Here is a 24,309-nt window from a genome sequence, read left to right as displayed (position 1 = left end):
AATTAAAACTCACATAAAAATACATGGAAAATTAGGTGATTGCCAGTGTTTGTGAATCAGAGCTTTAATTTTTCTAGCTATGGCTAAATCAAGTACCCTGAGCAGCAAGCTGTATCCCAACCCCATAGGGAAGATATCTGACTCCACAGGTTTCTCATCGCTATTGGGCTTGCTGTGGGGAGGAAACATGGTCATGTTGGTAGCAGAGAGTCTGTTCCAGCCAGGTTGAACTGAATGACCCAGAGATCCAGGGGCTCAAGCTCACGGCAATGTGCATCCATCTAACCACAGCCTCGCACCTCCGTCTCTGATCTATGAAACAAGGATAGATCATGGTCCCTCCTTGCTTACAGGAGCACTCTGACAATCAATACTTCAAAGTACACTGGGCACTTGGATTTAGTGGTAACTGGGACTTAGGTGCAATAGCGTGAGCTAATATAGCACCATCTTGCCGAAATCCATTCTCTCTTGTCTGAGTGGGTACTATTTGTTTTTGGAGAGGTGAGTAACTACCACTGAACTTTATCACCATGATAACTGTGTGATGAAAGGTTTGTGACTGTGCTAGTAAATTCTCACTGCCGTTTCTCCTGTCTGATAGCACAATAATACACAAGTTAACAGTTACTGGCAGCCCTCCATGAAGGATTCAAAACCAACATACAAGCAGCTCTATTCTTTTTCATTCCAGCAGGGATGAATTGTCGGTCCAGCAGCTTGATCTAGTTAAAGACCTTCGACCGACTAATACTTCATTGTTGACTTAAAATGACTGCTTCTTGGGCTCACAGGGAGCCCACTCCCTCACAAGGAATACTCCCCCATATCTCTCACTAAACCACAGCCTTCTGATCTTAACAGAGAATCGGAGACTGCAAGAAAAAAACATCACAGCAGCAAGATATTGAATAAGGAGTACATTTGCTGAACTTGGGGGTGGGGAGGGAGGATAATTTACACCTATTCAGGATGTAAATCACTGCTCCTTCACAGAAGAACCTCTTTCAATAATTGCATTTTTTCTCTCCCCAGCTCCAGCATTGGAATTGAATATATCACCACACTTGCTCTCCTTACCTTGCAGCTGACATGCAAACGTGAATAACAAGTAGTGTGATCCAAGGCTACCAAATGAGAAATAGTCGCTCTGACTGCTTATGACATTTAGTGCTTATGGAAGGAAGATAGGCAGCAAACAGTGCTTTGGAGCTCCTGTTGCTTCAGCCCGAGGACTATTCTACAGTGTACCTCTGAGCAGGTGGAAAACTGCGGTATTGCAAGGCTGTTTGAGTACTTATCCAGACTTTATATCCCTTTCTTTTCAAAAGCTCACCATCATTAAGAAAAAGAAGCATGGTCCTCTCCTTTTTCAAGTTTATTTATTTACAGTTTGCAGTCCCTCTGTGAAAACTCCGAAATTCTGCTTGTCCTAGTGATTATAAATATGTAGAGTATTTTAAAGGTGAACCCACTGAGACCTAAGTTCTGGATAGTCTTACAGGCAAGGCTTCTCTTGCATGACTTAATAACACCACAAAGTCCCCCAATAATACAGGGAGCTGCCTTCCTCACAACGCTTCCCCTTTTACTGAGTTTGAAGGATAAAATGCATGCCCAGGACATGAGGGGTGATTAAAAAGGGTAACAGATTTTCAGCAGCTGTGTTGCCATATGTACTTCATTCATTTTTTTTTAAAATTAATTTCTGTTACTCCTGAGGGATCTGTGGGAGGAAAAAAAAAAAGGTACTAAGCTCAACGCAGGACTTGGAGAATCCCGACTTCCACTGTGTCCTGCTGGGTCGCAGCTTTGTTACGTGGGGCTGAGCAATTTGTCTTCAACGCCACAGCCCTGCTTTTGCGCTTACACTGTTGTAACTCAAGTGGGAAACCACCTGAGGTTAGGAACAGGGATGTTTAAATCACATTCTTTCAGGTCTTCAGCACCCAACCTTTATCTGTAAGGAGCCACCCATTTCCTGATGGGATTTAGAGCCCTGCTTCTCCCCACAAGACAGCTGGCCATGCCACTTCTTTCTCTCAAAACCCAGAGAGAAGTGTGCCCAGTCCCCATGCTAGGTTTTTGTTTAGGACTGCAGTAGATGCTGGTTTACCCTGGATACAAGAGGTACAGCATTCACCTGGGGTGTGAGGAGCACATGCTCAGTTTCCTTCCCTGCTTGAGCAGATTGGAATCTCCTTCTCCCCGATAAATCTCTGGATCAGTTTGTTACCTGTTCTCCCAACATGGAGCTGTTTGCTGGTTGCAAAAAAGTGTGTGTTTATGTGGCTTTTTTTCAACCTTTATCAGAAAAACTTTTTTCGAAGACTAAATAATTAATTAAGAGAACGGCACTGTGTTTCTACCTGCCACTTGTTTCTATGTTTGATATTACACTCTTACAAAAACTTGGCACTAGAGACACCTAAGCTGTGGCTGTTGGCGTTACCTAAGTGCCACTGGAAGCAAGCAAAGCCACAGCCCTTACAGCCTCACCTCCAGCCCTGGAGGTGCCACAGCTCCGTAACCACCGTTTGATTTTCAGCAGTGAAATCCCCCAGGAGCCGAAGGGGCTTTGCAGTCCGGCACCTGCCTGCCCTCTGAGCGCTGCCAGCATCTGCAGTCTCACAGGCAAGATCCGACCCCATCAGAGCTCTCCCACCTGACCAGACATCACCTGAAAGACCTCAGGCTGGTGAGGTCTCTGCCCTTTCCTATGAAGCTGGCCAGTGAAAGTGTTGAAAATTAACAACGAAACCCTGCAGAGATCAAGACCCAGATGTCTGTCCTAGGAGGATACTTTTCCCATGAGACTGCAGAGTTGGGCTTGTGTCCTACTGGCCCCCTGAGCCCTTAAACTGGTTCCACCCAAAATGAAACAGCAGGGACAGAAAGACTTCCTCCCTGCTGCTGAAGGAGGCTGGGGGTCATCCCAAATGCTGGAACTTCATTGTCCACACTGCTTGTGGGTGAGCTCACTCTGGTGTGGACCATGTCAACAAGCTCTCTTCCAGATGAAGCTGCTCCACTGGGGAATAACGCTACACACTGCGGTCATGAGCCACATGGTGACAGCTGGCCTCAGGAGCAATAAAATCCCCAATGTGATTTACTTTAGCAGTACGGATGTAGTTAAAAAAACTGTCTCCAAAACACCATAATCTCATGGCAAAGCTACAATTTGACATTTCAGATTATCTTCCAACATTCTTTTATATATAAAGGATTTTGGGGAATAGCCACAGAGAAAGAAAACCAAATTTATATCCCTTAACAAAGAGAACCCTTTTTTTTTCATGTTTCAAAATGTGAGATGAAGAACTGGCCTCAAGTGCTTTGAGTCCCTTAATATAGTGGATACGTCTTCCTTTAACCTAGAGGCTTGGTGAACTACTGGGCAACCTACCTAGGGTACCTTCTGGTGGGGTTGCAGAGATACTCTTCATTCTCAAGATCATACTCAGTTCATACCATCTGATATACCCTCCCATGGAGACTCATCCAAAGACAGTCTTCAACCTGTGCTGTTCACCAGCTTAGTCACTGGTAAAATAGTCCAAATGACTTTGCAAACATCTCTATCATTATTTTAATCAGATTACACGTAAAACTTACTCATTTTAAACCAGACAGGATCTTACTTGCTTAAATCCCAGGCTATTTATGTTTTTACAGATTCTAAAACCAAAATCAAAGAGCAGCTGGAAGCCACTGGACATCAGCTGGAGTGGCAGAATCCACTGCCATTGAAGTCATTAACTTTATCCTTCTAAAGCGATGTGCAGTTAGTCGTCCATAATATGTAGTCATAACTCAATCTGTCCTTGATAAAGACATAGGGAAAAGGGTCACCAGCTAGGATGAGAAACAGAAAAGAAATAAATGGCAAGATGAAAGCATTCTTTTGCTGGTTTCCTGTCAGATGTTCACACTCCTGAGTATTTTAGAACTGTCCTTTGAAAACCAATTACATTCCCTGAGATTTGGGCAAATGCTTTCTACAGACGCTTTTTCAACAGCATAGGTTTATGTGTATTATCTTATGGTGTCATAATGAACATGCTTAGGTGTTGGCTTTAAACAATTTTCATCAGACAAGAATTACGTTTTTTTTCTCAATTTTTAATTTCCCTTTATGAATTTAGTAATTTTCTGTGCTTTACAAAGTATTGGCATTAGATTCTCTTGACTTAGCTTTACAGTAGGCAACATGTACATCAGGGGGATTATACTTCTGACATGGTTTTCTTTCTTCATCTTCCATCTTTGTAAAGCTTTTATTCCTATTCCATCAGGTCTAGAATGTAATTCATACTACCAACTTCACACCAAAGCAATCAGGAATGGGAAAAACACTTTAGAAAATCTAGTCCATTCAATGCCTTGCATGCACAGCTTTCTGTACAATGCATTCTGAAGTGCTTTGTCCTGACCACTTTTAAATGCTTATTGTCAGCATTGACTCAGTTTTAACAATGAGGAAAATGAGAGAGAGGCTGGCTTCAAACAGTGTATTTAATTTACTCTCTGATGTGATTTATTCGTTTAATTTTGCTACTCTTTTTCCAACATATGGTGGGCAAACGATTTAAAAGACTATCTGGTTTAATTAAATTTCAAGGACATAGGAGATTAATTTTAGGTATAGGGTAGAGAACATCAGAGGAATTTTCCTTTTGGCATTCATAAGCACGACGTTAGAAACCCACAATAAATTCAGACTTGAATGCAAAATGGAATCAGTAGGAATTAGACAACAAAATAGCTTTGGAGACTTAATTCCTAAATCATCTTTACGATTTTGAGACACCTCCCACCTCTCAGTACTTTACACAATTCACAGTGTGGTTTTGCAAAGGCAGTCATGCTCACATGGTTTCTGTTCTCAGTAGTTGCTGAGTATGGGGATGAAGGTAGTTCAGCTGAGAAGCATGTTTGGACTTTCGAATTCTCTTTGGTTGCCCACAGAAGGGTCTTACAAAGCTAAATTGTCAGGAGACGAGAGGGAAGGTCCTTTCATAGATGAACTGTTTAAAAGGCAGTAATGGAGTTTAGGAGTAAAAGATTGATTTCATAACTGAGGGATTCACTGGAGGGAATCCCCAAGAATCTCTATGAGAACGAGTAACAAGGAAGAGATTTATAAATGAGCTGGACAAAGTTTCCCAAGGGAAGGTACGCAGGTGAAACAGGCTGTTAAAAGTGGAAAAATCTAAGCCAGGCTTTCCTGAAGGATTTCTAAATGCTGACTGCCTAAGTAACAAAATGGCAGTAAATGAAATACAGGGTTGATAAGTGCAAGGTAAAGCACATTGCAAAAGATAAGCCTAATTACACATAGACAGTAATGGGCTAAAAATTGGTTCTGTCCCGGACGGGAGTTTGGGGAATTACCTCGTAGATGATTCTGACAACATTAGTCCTCTGCTAAGCAGCAGTCAGGCAACAGGCAAACGAGACAGAAAACCTCATTCTGCCACTTTATCCACTGACAGTGTGATCGGTTTTTGAACACAAGGAGCATTTCTGGTCACTCAAACTCAGTAAAGACATAACAGAATTACATAAAATAAAAAGAGGACCAGCAAGGATGATAAAAGACTTTTTCTGCATGAGGAGAAACAAAGTAGATGAGATCTCTTCATCTTAGAAAAGCTGTGTTTGGGGGAGGATATCACAGAGATCATAAAATCATGGTGAAAATTAATAAATGGAAGAAAAAATTAGTAGGTTATGTTTTTTGGGGGTAACAAAAGTAACAAAGTTGGGGTTTTTTCAATGCAGGAAATAGGATAAAACACAGTAACACCATGAAGGATAAAGGGAGAACTTATTTTTAAAAGAAAGTTATCTTTCATTTATGTGTGTAAACCATTGTATGAAAACATTTCAGACAATGAAAATGGCAAAATGGCACAGATTCATAGGTCCATGTGCAGCTTAGTTCATGCAAGAGTGCACTCTGTGACTTATTTTCAGAAGACAGAAAAGTCCTTCTAGGTTTGTTTTAGAGCTTTTAAATACAATTTGTCTCAATATCCATGCCTGACCACTGCTGGAGAAAGGATCCTGGAAGAGAAGCCATTCCTTCTCACCAAAAATGGCATGTCCTATGGGAATTCAGGTCTTTCACCTCTTGATAATATGCTGTGAGCTGGAGCCAATGTTGAAATGTCTTGCATTTCCCCTAGTTTTTAATACTTTGAGTGTCATGTTTTTCTTTTCACATAGTTCTGCCTTGAGACTAAATCCTGCTGATACAGAAAGAGATGACTCATATAGCAAACCTATGTGTTCCAGTTTCTTAGACAGGGGTAAAAGGGAAGATGGAGCAAGCTCTGGTGGCACTTGGTAATAAAGAGGTCACTAACAAACTTGTCTTGTTTGTTCCACCCTGAAGAGAGAGCTCTGGATCTCAGCTCACCTATACCAGATGCCGTTCCCACTCGTCCTTAATTCAGGCTTCACAGAGGCAGAAGGCAATGCAAAATTGTCACTTTTTCACCTCAGTCCTGCCCAAAGTATAGCTCGAACACTTCCCGGAATTTGGCCTAAGTATTGTTTTTCCTAAATATTCACCAAGATGTTTCATCAAAAACACAAGCAGTCTCTGACTGATCCTGCTGCGTGATGCTGCTCCCTCAGGACCCACCATTCTGTGTGTGACAGTGGCGTTCACCCCTTTTCTACCTCTCTTAATACCGATTTTCCTGATCACTAATGTTTGGTTTTTTCTCTCATTTGGACACTCGTGCCTTATAAAAATTAAGTAAAACAGACCTTGTATTATAAATAGCACTGACATTTTAATTAACGGAAAAAAAATTGGTCATCGTTGTCTTCGGTCAGGGTTTCCAATGGACAAATTTAGGTTTGGTTTAGAAAGCTGTGTTTAATAATATCTCCTATCTCCAATAAACAGCAGAAGAATCTCTGAAACATAAGTGATTTACTTACTCGTTCTGTAAGAACAGCAAGTGAACTGTTGTTAATACAATAATGAAATGGTAGTTAACGTGGCTTCGCCCTCTTCAAGTAGGAATTGAACATTATCCAACTGAAAGAGTAACATAATTTAAACATGTTGTGGAGCAAAAATATTTTCCTGGCTTGAAATATCTTTAAGTGGAATCTAAATTTTTCAAGGTTTATTTTAATAATGAAGATTATACAGTCAGTAAGAGTGATCAGGTTGTTAAAAAAAAATAAAAATTTCCCTTTTTCTTCAGTAAAGCAAGGCTTCCTTCTCTCAATTTTGCAAATGCAGTTAATGTAAATTTCGTATTCAACTTCATGTTTTATATATAATATAATTAATATTTTAATTTTGGGGAAGGGAGGGAGAACCAGAGGAACTGCTGTTTTTCAAAGCATCATAGATGTTATGACAGAGAGTTATAGCTCCTAAATAACAGCCTATCTATTCCTGACACAGTGTCTTGGTTTCCCTTTGTTTTAAATGAAAGGAATGCCTTAAAATATTCAGATACAGTGATCTGTGAGCATCTTATAGACATAATTTTCCTGGATATTAAATCCTCTCAGGACAGTGAAGTCTGGACACTTGACTTCTCTTGGATAACTCTTCTGCCAGTCCGTCTCTGATGAAAGCAGAGGTTGTCCAGTTTATCAGTGGGAGTGGCACATTAGTCTGTTTTACATCAGACAAATACATGTTAATGACCTAGATTTGAAGGATAATCTGCTCTGACCAGAAATCTGTCAGATATAGGGCAACTAACTTCTGCTCATGCTGTCTGCATGCAAGGCTGAGCAAACTGCAAAGCTAATGTTAAAATATGTGGCGACTATTTCATCTAGCACGTGGAATAGTGGTTAATGGGCACATCAAAGCAAAATAATGTAAAGCAAGACTATGTGTTAAAGTTTTAGAACCTCAAAAACCTAAAGCACTGAGGGAAACGTACCTTAAATTCACCTTTCCAGCTTTCTCTTGCTTTCTGCTGAACATCTGCCCCACGAGAGATGAGATGGGGCAGGAGCAGACTCTCTCACCTGCCTCCTGTCGGCACTGTTCAAGCCCCAGCCTCAGACTTCAGCACCCTCCTGCCCCGAAACCTGCTGCAGGGCCAACGCCACCAGCAAGTGCCACCCCGGGACGAGGGCCGGCGGTGCCCCCGGCTGTGCGACGGGCTTGGGGAAACGGCCACCGCAGCACGGGGGGCACCGGAGAACCCGCTCACGGAGCGGGATATCTGAGGGCTCACCTCTCCAGGATTTTTCCCGGTAGGTTCTCCGGTGCTTTTCTCCGAGCAGATTTCAATATTTTGGGGAAGACGGTTTTTATCGCACTTTTGGGAAATTTCTCACTGGCCTCTGCCTCAGCTGAAATCATCTTAGATGACTTTGTTAGAGCACCCCTGTGCCCTGACCATGGCATCTCAGAGTACTTCATTTGTCAAACAGTCAAAAATAAGAAAAAAAAAAAAAGAAAAAGTGTGTATGTGCACACAGGGCCCATAAATGGCACTCGTGATTTGATTCGTGCAGATCACCCTCTCGAACAGTGTACTGCTGGGCGCTTTTTGAGGTTTGGGGTTTGATTCCCTCAGCTCCCCCAGTTTTCCACCCTGCGGCAGGCCAGGGACAGCGGACGCTGTCCTCCCCGCCTGGGCCAGGGCTGGGGGCGAAGCGCTGGGACCTGCGGCATCCGTGCCCTTGCTGAGCCCTGGCTGTCTCCCACTCGGTGCTGGGAAAGGGAAGGGGAAGGAAGAGGCTTTTTTCCTCTCTGTTGGTGGATTCTCTCCTTCAAGCCATTTGCTACAACAACACACAGAACAAACCCCAGCAAACGCAGACGGAGATTACCAGAGCTTTCTCAGACATTCGTGCATTTAATTTATGCAAATACTGCACAAAACAAATTAAATATTGCAAATTATATTAATAATTTAAATTATGTCGCTAAAAATAGTCAAGAATATCTGAATAACCTTAAAGTGTTCACATGCAAATTTTATAAGTTTCATGGGCTTTTTTTTTTTCCTGAGAAGACAAGCCAACTGATAAATAAACGCCTTCCTTTTCCAGTTATCAGTTCTTAATACTAGACTTCCAATAAATAATGTTTTGAGGTCAGTTTTCTTTTCTTATCTTCTATTACACAAATTATCCTTTCTGGTTTTGCATATCATTTAGTTCTTGTTGTTAGCCAAGATCTCAATGTGGATTTCTCTAGCTGTTTTTACATAGTTCTGAAGCATGATCGGGTTAAACAAAGTATTTGCCAGCTATCTGCACTTCAAACTTGTTTCTAAAATTAAATTGTTGCATCTTAGAAACATCTTGACTGAATGTGTTAGAAATTTACTACACAAATAGACTTCTATATTTTCATTTTGATTTGCTTCTACGAGGGTTGCTCTATAAAACTCTGATATTTATTCACAGCAAAATAAACATTCATCATGAGGTAAAAATCAATGGCACTCAATGCTACAGCAACTTGATAGAGCAATCTTTACACAGAATTGTTGGGTTTTTTTTTCTCATCTGGTAAGTAATAAATCCACAAATCCTACAAGGTCGTTGGAAGTATGCCTACAACAGAAGTGAAATAAGTTTTCATTTAGAATGGGTTTGACAGTTTTTCTTTTACTGTATTACACACACACACATAAATATACACACTCACACAGTCTGTGTGCACCCACTCATGTAGGTATGTGTACATACACATACATGTGGGCATCTACTTAATTTAGTCATTTAATACCTTTTGTATTCCCTAAAAGTGTTTGTTAGTGGGAAGTCCACCTAGTGAGAAGTTTTGGTTTTCAGCTAAAGGTTATGAGTTCTCTCTAGAGCATTTATCAAACTGCAAACTCCATTTTGAATAACTTCTCAAAATGCTAACTTTTCTGCTAGCTTTTCCTCTTCAGATGGGAATGTGGTTCTAAGGAGCAGGGATACAGAACACATGGGCAAGGGTCATTAAACCTTCCAAATCCTCCCTGCCCATGAACAGGCTCTTTGGTGGGGTGCTGGCACCTCTCCAGGAGGACCATCTGCCCAGGCCAGTAGCTAAGCAACAGATCACCTGGTGATGGACTTTTATTACTTGGCAAAACTGATTAAAGGATAACCTGAAACCATAGATTTAATGGTATGTAAGAAAAGTCAGTACTGAGAGGTACAGGCAGATGAAACACAGAAGTGTGCTATAGCAGTGGAAGAGGTATTTTGGGGAGAGGATCTCAGACGCTTGTCTGAATCCAAGTTTTGCTCAAGAATATCAAGGAAAATGGGAGAAGAAATGTCTGATTAATTTATCTAGAGGAGAGAGTGCAAGAATATCATCAAAATAAAGGGCTGCTATGCCAGCATAGCATATGCTCTACATGTTGTATGTTTCATCTTTTATGTGTCCTGGAGTAATTCTAAATCAGTGTTTGCAGTGCTGGAGCTCTGGAGAAGCCTGTCCTTGGGTATACTGAAGAGGTCGGGACTCACTTTGAGGGCCTACAACCACCTGACCTTGAGGTCCTACTTTTGTGAGGGAATAACACTTGGGAAAGGATTGTGTTCAGAAAATATCCCAATAAGCCAGAGAATGAAGCAGTGCAGGAGCCCCCCAAGAAAAAGGGAGACCCAGCAGCACGGGTTTCTACTTCACTGGACATCCAACAGCCTCATGAGTACCAGGCGGGAGCACTCTACCAGGATCAGACAAGATGCTGGGTTTGGGGGCAGCCTAAATACTGCACGATAGGATATCACACACACACACTGTGTGTTTATAACGAGTGGGCATTAACCTGTTTTGTTTGTCCTCTGAGCTGGAAACATGAATGGGGTCTTAAAACCACTAACGTGAAACACAGGAAAACTGATTAAGGAACCGGTACTCAATAGCTACTTTTGGTCCTTTTGCTTCCCTGTCTCCTTCCTTCTGCACCTCTCTCTTCTCTTCTCTTCTCTTCTCTTCTTGACTCCTTTTCTACTTTTTTCTACCATGCATTTTGCCTCACTAATTCGCAGTTCTGCTCTTGTCTACCTCCTCTTTGATGCTTTCATCCTCACTGATTTCCAAATATGCAACCTCCACCTTCTGCTTGCAAAATTCAGTTCCTTCCCGAACCCCTGTCCACTCTTGCCCCTTTCTGCTCTTTGCAGCCAAATTCTCTTCCTCCAAAGAAAAGACAAAGCATAAAAGTACAGCTCCACCTTGCCAAGACAACCTCTGAACTGAAAGGTGTTATTCTACCTTTCAAGAATAACCAGGAAATAGCTGATTTTTTAAAAATGAAAACCTTCCACTTTTGGATATCTGCAGAGCTCCTAATTGCTCAAAGAGTTTCCAGTACCACAAAGCATTTTGAAATGTATCGCTTCTCATTTGTACTACTGTTCATGACATACAGCATGCCCCGTTGCTGGCACAGAAAGCTGAAGGTTGTCAAGTGCTTTGGCCCACGGAGCAGTCTGTGCCTTTGTTCTGACCACCCAGAACATGCAACACGAACCATTTGGAAAATGAACACAGTGAGTGTTGCAAAACCTGCAAATGGGATTTTGTTTTTATTCTAAGTTTAAAGCTCAGCAAAAAGAGTCGTTTATGCATAGTACATGTTGTTCTAGTCTACTGAAAACTGAGTAACGTGGTAGTATATGCAAGTAGTAATAGATTAAAGATTTGGCATTCTCTGGAGTACTCCAATGACATGTCCAATCAAAGCAGTACCATCTGCTTTTCTTTATATGTGCTAAAATTATAACACTGTGCTAATTTCTGTATTAGTTTACACACCGCCTTCAGGAAATTATACTTAACAGATAAGCAATATTTGGGCTTTGTGACTTATCTTTAGCAAACAGTTAGTAAATGTCTTTCCAATTACTCTCAGCTTTCTTCTTAGAGAAAGGAGTTTAGAAATCAATAACATTGATTATGTACTCCTTTTATCCCTGAAGGAATGGCAGTTACTTGCAATTCAAATGTTACTTCCCTAAGTTTTTCGCGTGCTAGAATTTTGACAGACCAAAAGGAGAGCAAACTTTCACCTGGAGCTTGGACACAAGTAAAACACAAGAAGTCTGGTATTGTACAGCTAAATTAAAATGAACCCCTTGTGTATGGAGTGAAAATTTTACCAGATTGCTAACTGTACCTCCTCTTGAGGTGGTGTTCAGTTTGACATTACAGAGAATACCACCTTACTGATCAACACCATAACCAAACCTACAAATCACATGAGTATGTTGTCCCTGTAATCTGGAAAGAAAACAAAAGTAATGGAAGAAGACCTATGGAGCCTGCACAATATTGGCAATATCCTCCTCCTCACGCTTGCTCACCGACACTCTGAGGCGTGGGAAGACAGAAGACCAGGCAAGGAAAGGCTGCTTTCGATGGCCGTCTGGGGTTTCTAGGGGTCCCTTGCCCTGTCAGCTTTGTGGCTGGATGGTTTACTGATGATCCCAGAACTCATTTGCAGTGTCTCTGCGTGACTCTGCATTGCTTGATTTCTCCCCATGGGATGAAAGGCCGAGTTATCCCTTCTTTGGGTCTGAGAGGAGCAGCACGAGACCCTTGAACCACCACCTAAGGGGACAGCTGTCTAGAGGATATTTTAAACGTGTTTGACACATTTAAATAGATGGTTTCAGCTTGCCAGTCTTGGAATGGCTCCTAAAATAAACGTCAATATAAAGAATAAGGCAATTTGTTTTGGATGATTAAGAGAATCTGGCTCATATATCCAGGGTGTGACAATTCCAATCACATCTTCGTTTCAATTTACAGGAAAGAAATAAACTAGGCTTCATTATTGTTCATACTGCTGGTGCTATATATTTGACATGATAATCTACAGTATTAGTCAGTAAATTGACTCACTGGACTGCCCTTGATCATATGCTCCATTTTCCGCTCAGCAGGGCCCTCTCTAACAGCTATATATAACCAGGGAGAAAAAAAAAAAAAAAAAAAAGAGACAGTTCTCTCTTAGATCATTATAAGATGATGTTGCGTTCAGTTTTCCTGTTGCTTCAAAGGTTATAAATGATGTGATCTTTTCGCCATCACAGATAATATATGGCTGCTGTTTGTCTGACTTGTCAACTCCTCACACAGAAATTCAATACTCCCTACTTGTCACATATTCATTTCAGATGTGTGTTCTCTTGCAGGGCCCAAAATGAAATAGTCACTGTATTCCTATCTGCCAGTTTTCAAGTCTTGCCTTGTGTGGTCCTTCCTTGTCAAACCACAGTTGTCACGTTAGCAACCCACATGAGTACTTGCAGCAAACGTAAAAATCTCCTGATCGTAATTAAAATTCCACATGCTTTTCTATTAAATAAAGAAAATCATCATGCATCTTAATCCATAGCTCTGCTCTTCTGCCACTGTTTTTTAAATGTCTGATTACTGAGCTAATTGCTCAGGCAGGTTGTTTTTAGACTGCATCATGCATTTATGGGTTTTTATATCACTGTCAAAATAAGTATTGGATTAATCCTGGCTCCTCATCTATGTTTTGAAAAATCTGTTTCCTCAGTCCAGACATAAGTTAAAATTAGGAGTAACCTCTAAAAGGGGCTATAGGGTGAAGGGCAGTTCTCAGTGCTAAGAAAGGATGAGAGCACAGACTCGGAAAGCGAACTGCTCAGTACGAGATTGGCACGAGTTACAAAACACAAACTTGTGTAGCTGTATTTCAGCAGCATATCTGCAGCTGTAACCTGTGCTGCTGCAGAAGGAAGGGGAGCCAAAGCGCCTTAGGATAGAAAGAACGTATCGCTATTCCTGTCCAGAATGGTAAATAGTTGTTCAGAGACTTTTTTACTGACCTTTGTTCCAGGAGTACTTGCAAGTCAAGGAGAATTACAGGGTGTAAATCAGAAATACTCAACTGTGGGTCAGCACATCCACAGATATAATTCAGCTCACAGTCTCCCTGAGGAACAATCCCTCACAAATCTCTCTTAAACTCACTCCTGATATATTGGGCACATTACAGAAGAAACTGTTTAAGAGCACTGATTAATATTTTCAGCAACTGTAAATCTCCCAGCATATCGCCTGGTGCTGGCTCTCAAGGGCTCTTCTGGTCCTGTTCCCTGTCATCCTACGATTCTATGTTTGTTGTTTGAAGAACAGAATAGAAATCAATAACCATCCAGGCCAAACAGCTTTCTCTATGTTGTAATGCTTTAAACATGCAAAGAGGCTAAAGTTTAAGCCTCTTTGCTTTGAAGCTTCGAAAGCTGCCGACAGAAAAGATTCCCAGATTCATAGGAATTTGCTACCAGTTCCTAAGACATCTTCACTTTGATATGGAAGGCAAGAGGGGAGGACTTGAAGGATAAGAAAGGTCAAAATTCACATCCCACCATGGCATGCCGATTACCCTTCGGGCACCCCTGTACCCCTGGGGTACAGCGCTTTCGGAGTGCAGGAGTCTGGCTCAGGCTAAGGCAGCCCACAGCTCACACAAGAGATAAGGTGTGATATGCCCCCTAAAACACCTTTCTATCTCCCCTCAGATGAATAAGACCTCGCTGCAGGAGAACTAGGTTCTTGTTTCATAGGTGAAGGAGGTAAATATTTGACAGACTTATGAGAGGCAGGTTGGGCGGCAAGGAATGTATAGTAGTGACAGAAGAAAAGTGAGACTCTGAGAACACTGGCTGGGATGCCACACGCAATAAAACCATCTATTAGCCTCACGTGGGGCTCGAAAAATATTCAGGAGGTAACAGCTGTTAAGTTCAAACACAGCTTCTGATGAAAAAAAATCTGTTGTCATGATATAAGTCTGATATTCAGCCTCAGCTACACAAATACCCACAAGATAACTCGCCAAACAAAGGGAAAAGCAGTAACAGAACAAAGATGGGTGACAAAATCATCGGTCTTCATGCATCAAAAAGCAAAATTCAAATAGATTATTTTTACAACAAAATAACACAATATAAGCCACAAGAGAAAGTGAACAAAGATCAAAGAGCAAATCAGAGACAGACAACACAAACAGGCATCCTCAGTGTCTAGAAGTAATAGAAGAACAGGAGCATACAGCACCAGAGTGTCTTAAAAGAGCTGTCACGTATTTGGGGAAAAACATCCTTTGTGCAAACTTGAAAAAAGAGTATTTACAGCTAGGGAGTAAGACAACATTTTCTGTGTCTGCAAAAAGCTACCATCTCTGGAGTTTTTATTACTTTTTCTTCACACTCGTGTTTGGTCCCTGTGAAAAAGTACAGTTTATATTACCACTGCATGAACATCCAGCACAGGTAGCAGTAAGGGCAGAATAATAAAAGACCAACCCATTAGCAAAAAATACAGAACTGACTCCATCATAGTTCATGACAGACAAATCTAGGACATCTCCAAAATAAGGAACAAAATGGCAGTGCTCAAAAACATTTTAAAAAAGAACTGCAAAAGCTAGCTAATTGATTGCTTTTGTGTAATATCTGAAGTCGATGTGAAGGTGAAGACTTGGAACAGCAGCACTGACTTAGTGTTTCATGATTTTGTTTTTTTACATTATGGGAGCAAATAATCTTATTTTTCCCCATTGTTTTTGCTTCCTTGCTTGCATGGGCTAAGGACCACCAGTAGCCCTCCCAACCACTATTTGAGAAATCTAAAATGGCAGGATGAAGGTGGCTTATGCTAAGTCCTTAAATATGTTAAATTTGTTCCTGCTTTTGTTCATGTAATTGTACAAACAGAAATACCTTGGATCAGGAAAGAAAACTAGCATAACTAGCTCTCTTCCTCTCTCTTTCAACCCTGCTCTCCTTGCAGGCACCGTCACTGAACTCTGTATTGCTTTGTTCATGACAGATACCAACTGAACCCTGCAAATATGCATTACAATGTGCAAAACCATTAGTCATCCTGTTTGCTTTCATTTAATACACAGCTTTGGTTATTTTTACTTCTTGATTAACCTCGCACACGCTCTTCCTCGACTTCCAACACCCTTTTCACTCCCGACGTGAACTCCTGGTGGCTCCGGTGGCCATATGTACTCTTAGTCCCGCAAGTGCTGAGGAGCTAATGTGAACAACTTATAGCAAGTTCAAGAAAAGTGTTTTAATAATTCATAAATCACATTGAACTGACTGCTCTATCCATAAATACTAAAGGCTACTCATCACAAAAATACCACTTCTGGCTTAGAAAGTCCTTGAGCTGCAAAGTCCTGGAGCCCAGGAGGATGCATCGAGGACGTACTGCTGTCCCAGAGAGCTCCCTGTGCTAGACAGGGGACAGCCTTCTTGGGCTTTATCATCTCCAGATCGAACTTCACACAGCGGAGAGATGCAGCCGGTTGCTGAACAGCTGCCCTATGAATTTCAAAGCTCCACTGGCTATTTAACTGCTAGGTTTCCATAGTGCCCAGAGGAAGTGTTCCTACCAAGTCCCTTTGCCTTCTGACTATGATGCAGCGTGTTTAGCTGAAACAGGTGACAAGCTCATTTTGCCTAAGATGTAAACCTGAAAACAAGAATCTAAATCCAGTATTATACCTTTCTGTAGGCATTACTAAAACAATTGTTTACAAGCATTTTTTAAAAAAAATCTATAATAAAGAGCTATTATTTCTGATAGGAATCCAGTTTTATTGGGTCTGCGATAAGAAATTTGACTGTTGCTAGCTAGAAAGGTTAAGCTGAAAACAAATGCTACATGAAGAACACATTAACTAGGCTGAAGAGCCAAAAAACAGATTTTCAAACTAGGTAGGAAGAGCAACTAACCTTAAGCTTGGTAGGAAAGGTTTGAAAAGTAATTAAAAAAAGCTATATAGAGCAATAATTTTTAAGCTAACAGATAAATCAAGAAACAACTAATCCTCTTTAGTTTTGCTAGGGAAATCATTACCAAAAATATTGGTGAGGCTACCTGGAGTGAGAAGCATGATACCCAAACATAAGAGGCTCAGAGAGAGAACTAGAATTAATAAATTCAGAAAAGCTGAAGCCCAGGCATGGCAGGACATGCCAGCATATGAGAGCCTGGGGGAAACTGGCAATTACTAGGTAGACAGGCACAAAAGAAATCCAGTGACCTGTGTGGGAAATACAGTGTAAAGTTAATGTAGGGAGAATAATATCTAAAATATGTTACACCTCCTCTGCTTTTCATCTTAGAGACACACACGCACACACATACATGCACAAATACCCAAGAGGGACCTGTCTGATGGAAGATTAGCTGACATTATGGTCTATCAAGAAAACTGCAGTTGAATAGCTGGATAATCTGTCACTGCTCCTCTGTAAAGGATGGGGCAAGAACTTGCAAAATTTGCAAGAAAGGTAATTTTCTTCTGCAAGAGCCACTGCAAGTTTATAGGAAATACCTATATAATCTCTTGGTAGGGCTGGAGAACTATTGAGCAAGAGCACAAAGTGATTTTCAGAAGTATCCACTCATTGGTATAAATATCTGTGAACACAAGAACTTCCCCCAAATTTTGCATGGGAAGTCCCGTGACAGTCTCAGGGTCACCAATCTTTCAAAGTTAGGACAGAGTACTTATGCAGTATAAGCACCTGTGCTGCACATGCAATGAAACACATGGGACCAGACAAATACATCTTAATTCACCTAACTAGGTATGTAATGGTGAAAAAGGGGGTATTAAGACCTTGTACATCTTCCAGACAGAAGATGCCAAGGGCTCTAAAAGAGCATCCTGTGATGCACAAGTTCTTTCTATCTCACCAGCCTGTAGTGGCATTACACTTGATTAGACTTGCTATAATTTCCCTTGCCTGCCATGCTCAGCACATAAAAAGCCTACAAGACAAAAATTCTGCAAATAGGGCAAATGAGGAGACTTAGTTTCTGGTTCTACACTGTGTTTGCAAAACCTGAAGACTGTGAATGTGGTAAAACCCTTTGTTTTTTGCATAAATATCTGTTGTACATCTCTTTCCTGTCAATTTGACAACAGAAACAAACCATATTAGAAAAGTGAGCCCTCCATGGAAGTGAAAGAGAAAGCTGGCATAAGTTAACAGACAACAGATAGATCAATTTCTTGGAAAGTTTGTGTTAGAGAGTATCATCAGGGCTGCTACATGCAGGCACCTGGAAGACTTTACGTCCTGAAGAGGAAACACACAACTTGCCTTCCTAGAATGGCACACAAGATCTCACATTTGTGCAACTCAGATAATCTCTAATGAACAGGGTTTGTGATCTCCATTCTTAATTAGTTATTCTTTTGACAGGAGAAGATTACAGAGCACCTGAAGGCAAGTCTCTATCACCAGCAGGCTTGGGAAGGCTTAACAGAAAAATGAATGAGTCAGTCACAGGCAGAGCACTTCCACATGACTAGCAGAAAGAGTTCTCTCAGAAAACTACATGGAGAATCACTTGAAGAGAGTGAGGTGAGGCATGAAAACAAAGGTGTCATATCTCCTGGGAGTCTTGTCATGATATCACAGAGAAATTAAAACCCTGGCACTTTGGTAACATAACTTGCACTTATGTACGTGGATTATAAATGTGTGTGTACAAATGTACATACAGTATCTGTATGAGAAATTACATACACAAGTTAGAAATTAAATGATTTGAAGAGCTATGCTATCGCTCAGAGAGATGTTACAGGCTCAGTGCAGAAATTCACAGGTAGGATTCTGGACTTCTGTCACTTCATGTGTTTTGGCAACGACAGCAGTCTTTTCTGACCTTTCCAATCTGTTTCTCCAGGAGCTAAAAACACTCTGGCACACTCAATATGCCAGATATACTCAGCCAGCCACTGGAAAACTGAGCTTTCCAATAGTAAGTCCTTGATATCGATCCTGCTGCAGTAAAGAAGTGTCGTGTGGGAAAAGCCAGGGCTGTGCCAGCTCTGAGATGCCATGGGGAAAGTCCAGTCACAGCAAGTGGAAGTGGGTACATTTTTAGTGACCTGTGGTTGGGCTTGGCAAGGAGTTTTCAGATGCTCCCAATTTGAAATGGGTCTTTGTGAGGACTCTAGGAAGACTCAGCAACAAGCACTCAGAATATGTGGAGTTTCAAGGTGTTTATTCCTTCCAGTGTAACTATCCCTAGCCCCCTCCTCATCTTGTAGCAAAGAAAATCTTCTTCCCCACCTATCCATCTACTCCTAGTTGGCCAATTGCTTCTTTTGTGCAAGGAAGATTAGTGTTATTACAAAAAAAGATTAGTGTTATTACAAAAAAAAAAAAGAAAGAAAGAAACAAAATCAGGCCACAAGAGAAATACCCGAGTACGGATATCCATATTTACAGTAAATAGCATCTTGCTCTAGCAGTGGATCAAGTGAAATAAACATGTTTGATCATTAAATCAAACTACGTATGTCAGAATCAGGCTCTGACTGATCAGTTTGCCATAAGCAATGGCTGTCAACTTGAACAGTAATAACTAAACAACATTGTTTTCCCCCTGGAAAAAAAGATAGAGAAACAAATGGCTTCAACACCACTTTTTTAAAGGTACTATAGCAAGTGGATTTTACTGGAACCCATGAAGTTTTTCAGACCTTGAGACAGCGTGAGGTTTCAACAGTCTAGTTAATACAATTTGGGTTTGCACAATGTCATTTGGACAACATCATTACAGAATGCTTCACAATTAATTACATTCAAATAGCAGCTTCTATCCCCTGTGGAGAAAGGGATTAATTGGGTCAGATGTAAATATGCATTTCATGGATCCTACTGAACACTTGCCCATCTCACCAATTTACTATGTAATTTGATACAACTGGTGTACTATGCTCTGGAGATGCACGGGGCGAGCACAGTTGCCAGTTAGGGTAGAAATACACGGGTACAGCAGTGCTGGTATTCTTAGCCTGCGTTATGCTTGGCTTTAACTGCCCGACCCTTTCATTCTCTTGCAGAAATACTAATTTATATTTATTCATGCTGAAATACTCTGCTGTCGAAAATGAGGCTTGGGACAGAACTCAGAACTGTGTCGTGATGGACCCCTGGCAACTGTTCTCCTCCCAGGTGTTTTCTCCCCTCCATGGGAAAGAGGACCTGACCATCCCTGCAGTGGGAAACCCTGAAAACAGTAAAGGCGGGAAAACAGCAAAGATAAGCTACCTACAGGGAAAGAACAAAGGAGCCAACTTTGGGGCAAAGTTATTTCCTTGACCCCTTGTGCAGCCTAAGCCTAAATCTTGGGACTGCAATGGCTTTATACTCTCCTTCTGGAGTCTTGCATAGGGGCAGTTTAGGTTAAACATACTCATCCTGAAGTCCCCTTCCTTCATTTTTGATCATGAAATGCATATTAGCCAATTTTTTCACTTTTTTTCCATGAAATAAGGTGGGTCAGAACACATCCAGCAAAAGAATCACGATTTTCTAAAATAGTCTGAAAAACAAAAGTTTGTGCCTGTGGCAGGTGGTTCTTGAAAAGCTACTTCTTGTTGCTTTAAAGCATCAAAAATAAGAACACTGTTTCCTGGCTCTTTCTAGCTTCCTCTGCCCTATTTTCAGTTTGTACTCTCCCCTAGGTACAATAAAATTGAGACATTTGCACCCAGCTGGAGAGTACCTTTCATGAGCTGGAAAACTGCAGAGTTCATTTCTGGCGTATTTCCTGCTGTTCATGAGTAACTACCAGGACAAACTTACTCGAGTGAAGTGCAAACTTCAGTCCCCAAGGCTTGTCAGTTCAGAGCTGATCCTTTCAGCCACTGCATGCTGGGTAGGTACAAGAGAGGACTCGGAGTTTCTAAAGCAAAGTAACACTACCGAGCAAACAAAAAAAACTTCAGGTACTCCTTCTGGCTTTTCCAGTCCCACCTGTCGCAGGTGGTGCAGCATACAGTCATTTCATCATCCCAGACCTGAAAATTGTAATACTACTGTTCTGTAGCCCTTTTAAACTTAGTTTTAAAATGCTTATATCCTGTTCATATCTTATTTAACATTAAGGAGCAATTTGCTAAATTATTTGCATGCTGGCCAACATGAGTCATGGTAATGCATCATGTCCTACTTGGTGCTTTGGTGCTGTGCCTGATCCCTATGGTTTGATTATCTGTCCCCTGCTCCCACAGAGTACTCTGTGTTGCACCACTCTGATCGTTTCAGTGGATAAAAAGATTCACCATTCTGCAGCCTTATCAACTCCCCAGCAGTTCTCCACTTCTCTGGTTTCCACCACCTCTAGAATAGGCATTTTTTCAATGTCCTCAATTTTTTTTTTTTTCTCAGAACTATGAATTTTGTTCTTCTCATTTTGTTCTCCTGGCTTTGCCTCTACTCTGGTACCTGGATTCCATTACAAGCTTGCGCACTTGTACTCTACCAGCTTTAATTAATGCTTAGATATTTTGGGACTTGATATTTGGAGGTCTTTCTCAGGAACTGGTATTACATGTTCCATAAATTAGTCTGCCTTTGATTACAGAATGTTTAATGTGCCTGAATTTTTATTTGGTTTTCAGAGTTCTATCACTTGAAATATAACTATCCTTTTTCTCTTCTGTTTCTTGGTTTGGGGTGAAAAATCCACCCCGTATAGCCCATCATCTTATTGTGTCTGAGGCTGCAAAACACATGAAACACAGGTAGTTGTTTTGAGTTTTTTTACCTTCTCTCCTCTAATAAGGGAGGGAAAAGCTTCCATTTCACTTTTTACAACAATTGTAAACAGGCCCTAATAATAACCAACTTCTGTCTTCCACTGTTTTTTTGTCTGTGTTTGCTTTTCACTGGAAAATCTGCATTTCCAGTAAGCTTAGTCTGTGCACCTGGACAGACTGCTCTTACTAGATTTTTTTTTTGATCTATTGCTTGGATACCAACCCATGGCTGAACTGCTTCTTTTCCTACAGGTTACTCTTTATTTGGGGACTTCCATCTCTTTAGACTTATGCCTAGAGCTAGACTAAGGATTTATATCAAGATGTTTTCCTAGTTTGAGATGAAGCTTTTGTTTAAATGTTTAAACTCACTGTAGTAAGTCCATTTAATGAACAATAAAGATGCTTTGACTGATGTTAACTAGGGCCATTCCTAGCCTATTCATGCTCACAATAAAAAGACAGACAAGGACATTCAGATGAAGTCATAAGGTGACATGGCAACATGTTGAAATGTATTGTGTCTGTTATTTAACTGGTTCTTTGCAAGCTAAATGATCATTTTGGTGTATTTATCTTCCACTGGATTTTTTCTGCGCAGTTACATTAAAGTGCTAATGCAATTGCCCTGGAGAAATAAAAATAACCACAATATCTTGAGGGTGTTTATCTATAGCAGCAGCTATGTGCTCTTTAATCCATTAAATAAGCAAGATGCAAGAGAGAGAGAGAAAGCCATTAAGACTCAGATTCCTATTTTTCACAATGAAACTTGTGAGCTTGAGCTCGCTCGGCGAGTACCAAAAGTAGCTCAACAAAACGGGCTTTCCTTGAGCACTTCCATTATTCACATGATGCATCACCTTACATAACACAAAGTGTACACGTCATGCCACTGAGTGCAGTGCACACGGATGCTAGCGGGCAAATATTTCCACCGGGGACAGTAGTACCAAGTGTTTTAAAGGCAAAGTCAGGCTGAAGGCACTGATTTTTTTCAATGGGAAAGTCTAGAAAATCTTAGAAAATTGTTTGGAGGGTGTGATGGATGGATTTCGATATGATTAGAACGGCAGAGCTGGTCTTTGAAAATTGGTGTTAATGCATACCTCTTTTCCTTTTTGAAGATGGAAATACTGTATTATCTTGACAGCTGCAGTGACTTTGGGTACTTGGGGTACCCACCTCACCACCTCTCTGGTTTCAGCTGGGGTAGAGTTAATTTTCTTCCTAGTAGCTGGTGTAGTGTTGTGTTTTGGATTTAGGATGAGAATAATGTTGGTAACACACTGATGTTTTAGTTGTTGCTGAGCAGTTCTTACACTAAGTCAAGGACTTTTCAGCTTCTCATACTGCCCAGCCAGCAAGGAGGCTGGGGGGGCACAAGAAGCTGGGAGGGGACGCAGCCAGGACAGCCAACCCAAACTGGCCAAAGGGATACCCCAGACCATGTTATGTCACGCTGAACAATAAAACTGGGGGGGGCTGGCGGGGGGGGGTGGCCCGCTGCTTGGGTACTGTCTGGGCATCGGTTAGCAGGTGGTGAGCAATTGCATTGCACATCACTTGTTTTGTATATTCTGTTATCATTATTATTACTGTTTTCCCTTCCTTTTCTCTCCTGTTAAACTGTCTTTATCTCAACCCATAAGTTTTACCTTTTTTCCGATTCTGTCCCCCGTCCCAGCGGGGCGGGAGTGCGCGAACGGCTGTGGGGTGTTTAGCTGCCTGCTGGGTTAAACCACACGACCACCGGCAGCTCCATCCAGAGGCCAGCAGTTCTCTGGAGCACTTGACCAGGTGCTGCCATCTTTGCTTAGTGGAGTTATCCTTTGCTGCTGTAATCACTTAGTCTCAGTCCCAGCTCTTTCATTTGAAAACACCATTTGTGCCTCCCTTTGCTAATCTGCATGCATGTGAACCCCCTTGGCTGCAGCATTGTTATTTTTATTGCTCTGTGTTCCCTGCACATGGGATTAAAGTCTGTCACAGCCTCCAGCTGCACAGTATTTCGTTCAAGCTATAAAGTATTGCTTTTAACACTAACGCTCCCAAACTTAACCCCTATTTTTGGTCACAGTGGTAACCATCACACATATAATTTAGGAAGTCATCTTCGAGATGATGGTATGAATACTAGTGTACTGTGACTCCTTTTGACTACTGATCGTATAATAATTACTGTTTTCAAAAAGGGATGATTGAACCTGTGTAAACAGAGTTCTTTGCTTCCCTGGAAACCTATCATTTTGAAAAATAACCAAATATTGTTTGATTATTACAAATCATATTTTAAAAAGAAGTTCTTTTCTTTTAAGTGATCTGGCACTATGCAAATTTAGATTTTAATATAATGAAACTGTTCTACATCCTCAGTACCATCAGACTCATGGCTTCTGCAGCCTGTACCCTCTATATGAAAAAGTAGTGTCATGATATACAATAAATAGGCAACCATTTCTCTCAGCAGTGAAGCATTGCTACTGATGGGTGTATTTCACTGTGAGCAGGAAGACTACACGAACCTTTAGGACAAGCATTGAATGCTTCCTCCAACAGAAATTGCAAGGGGAAGGCAGACAGGTTGAAGCACTGATTACCTGAGGATATAGGGATTTATTCTGTATGGAAGATGGCAACAGGTCCTGATAGTGCAATCTTTTCCAATGCAATGACAGGTCAATGGTTCAGCTGTAAATACAGTTTCTGGACCATCAACGATATGACC

The 24,309-nt window shown here is 41.2% G+C and overlaps 1 protein-coding gene across 6 annotated transcripts in view; it reads right to left on the bottom strand.

The window, feature by feature from the left end:
• GLRA2 (glycine receptor alpha 2) overlaps positions 1–24,309 on the bottom strand; it is a 135,614-nt gene that overhangs the window by 1,661 nt on the left and 109,644 nt on the right. The window lies entirely within an intron of this gene.

Source organism: Aquila chrysaetos, chromosome 23 (genome assembly GCF_900496995.4).
Source record: "Aquila chrysaetos chrysaetos chromosome 23, bAquChr1.4, whole genome shotgun sequence".
Lineage (NCBI taxonomy): Eukaryota > Metazoa > Chordata > Aves > Accipitriformes > Accipitridae > Aquila > Aquila chrysaetos.
Note: the sequence above shows the minus strand (reverse complement) of the source record. Positions and strands in the feature narration are given on the sequence as shown.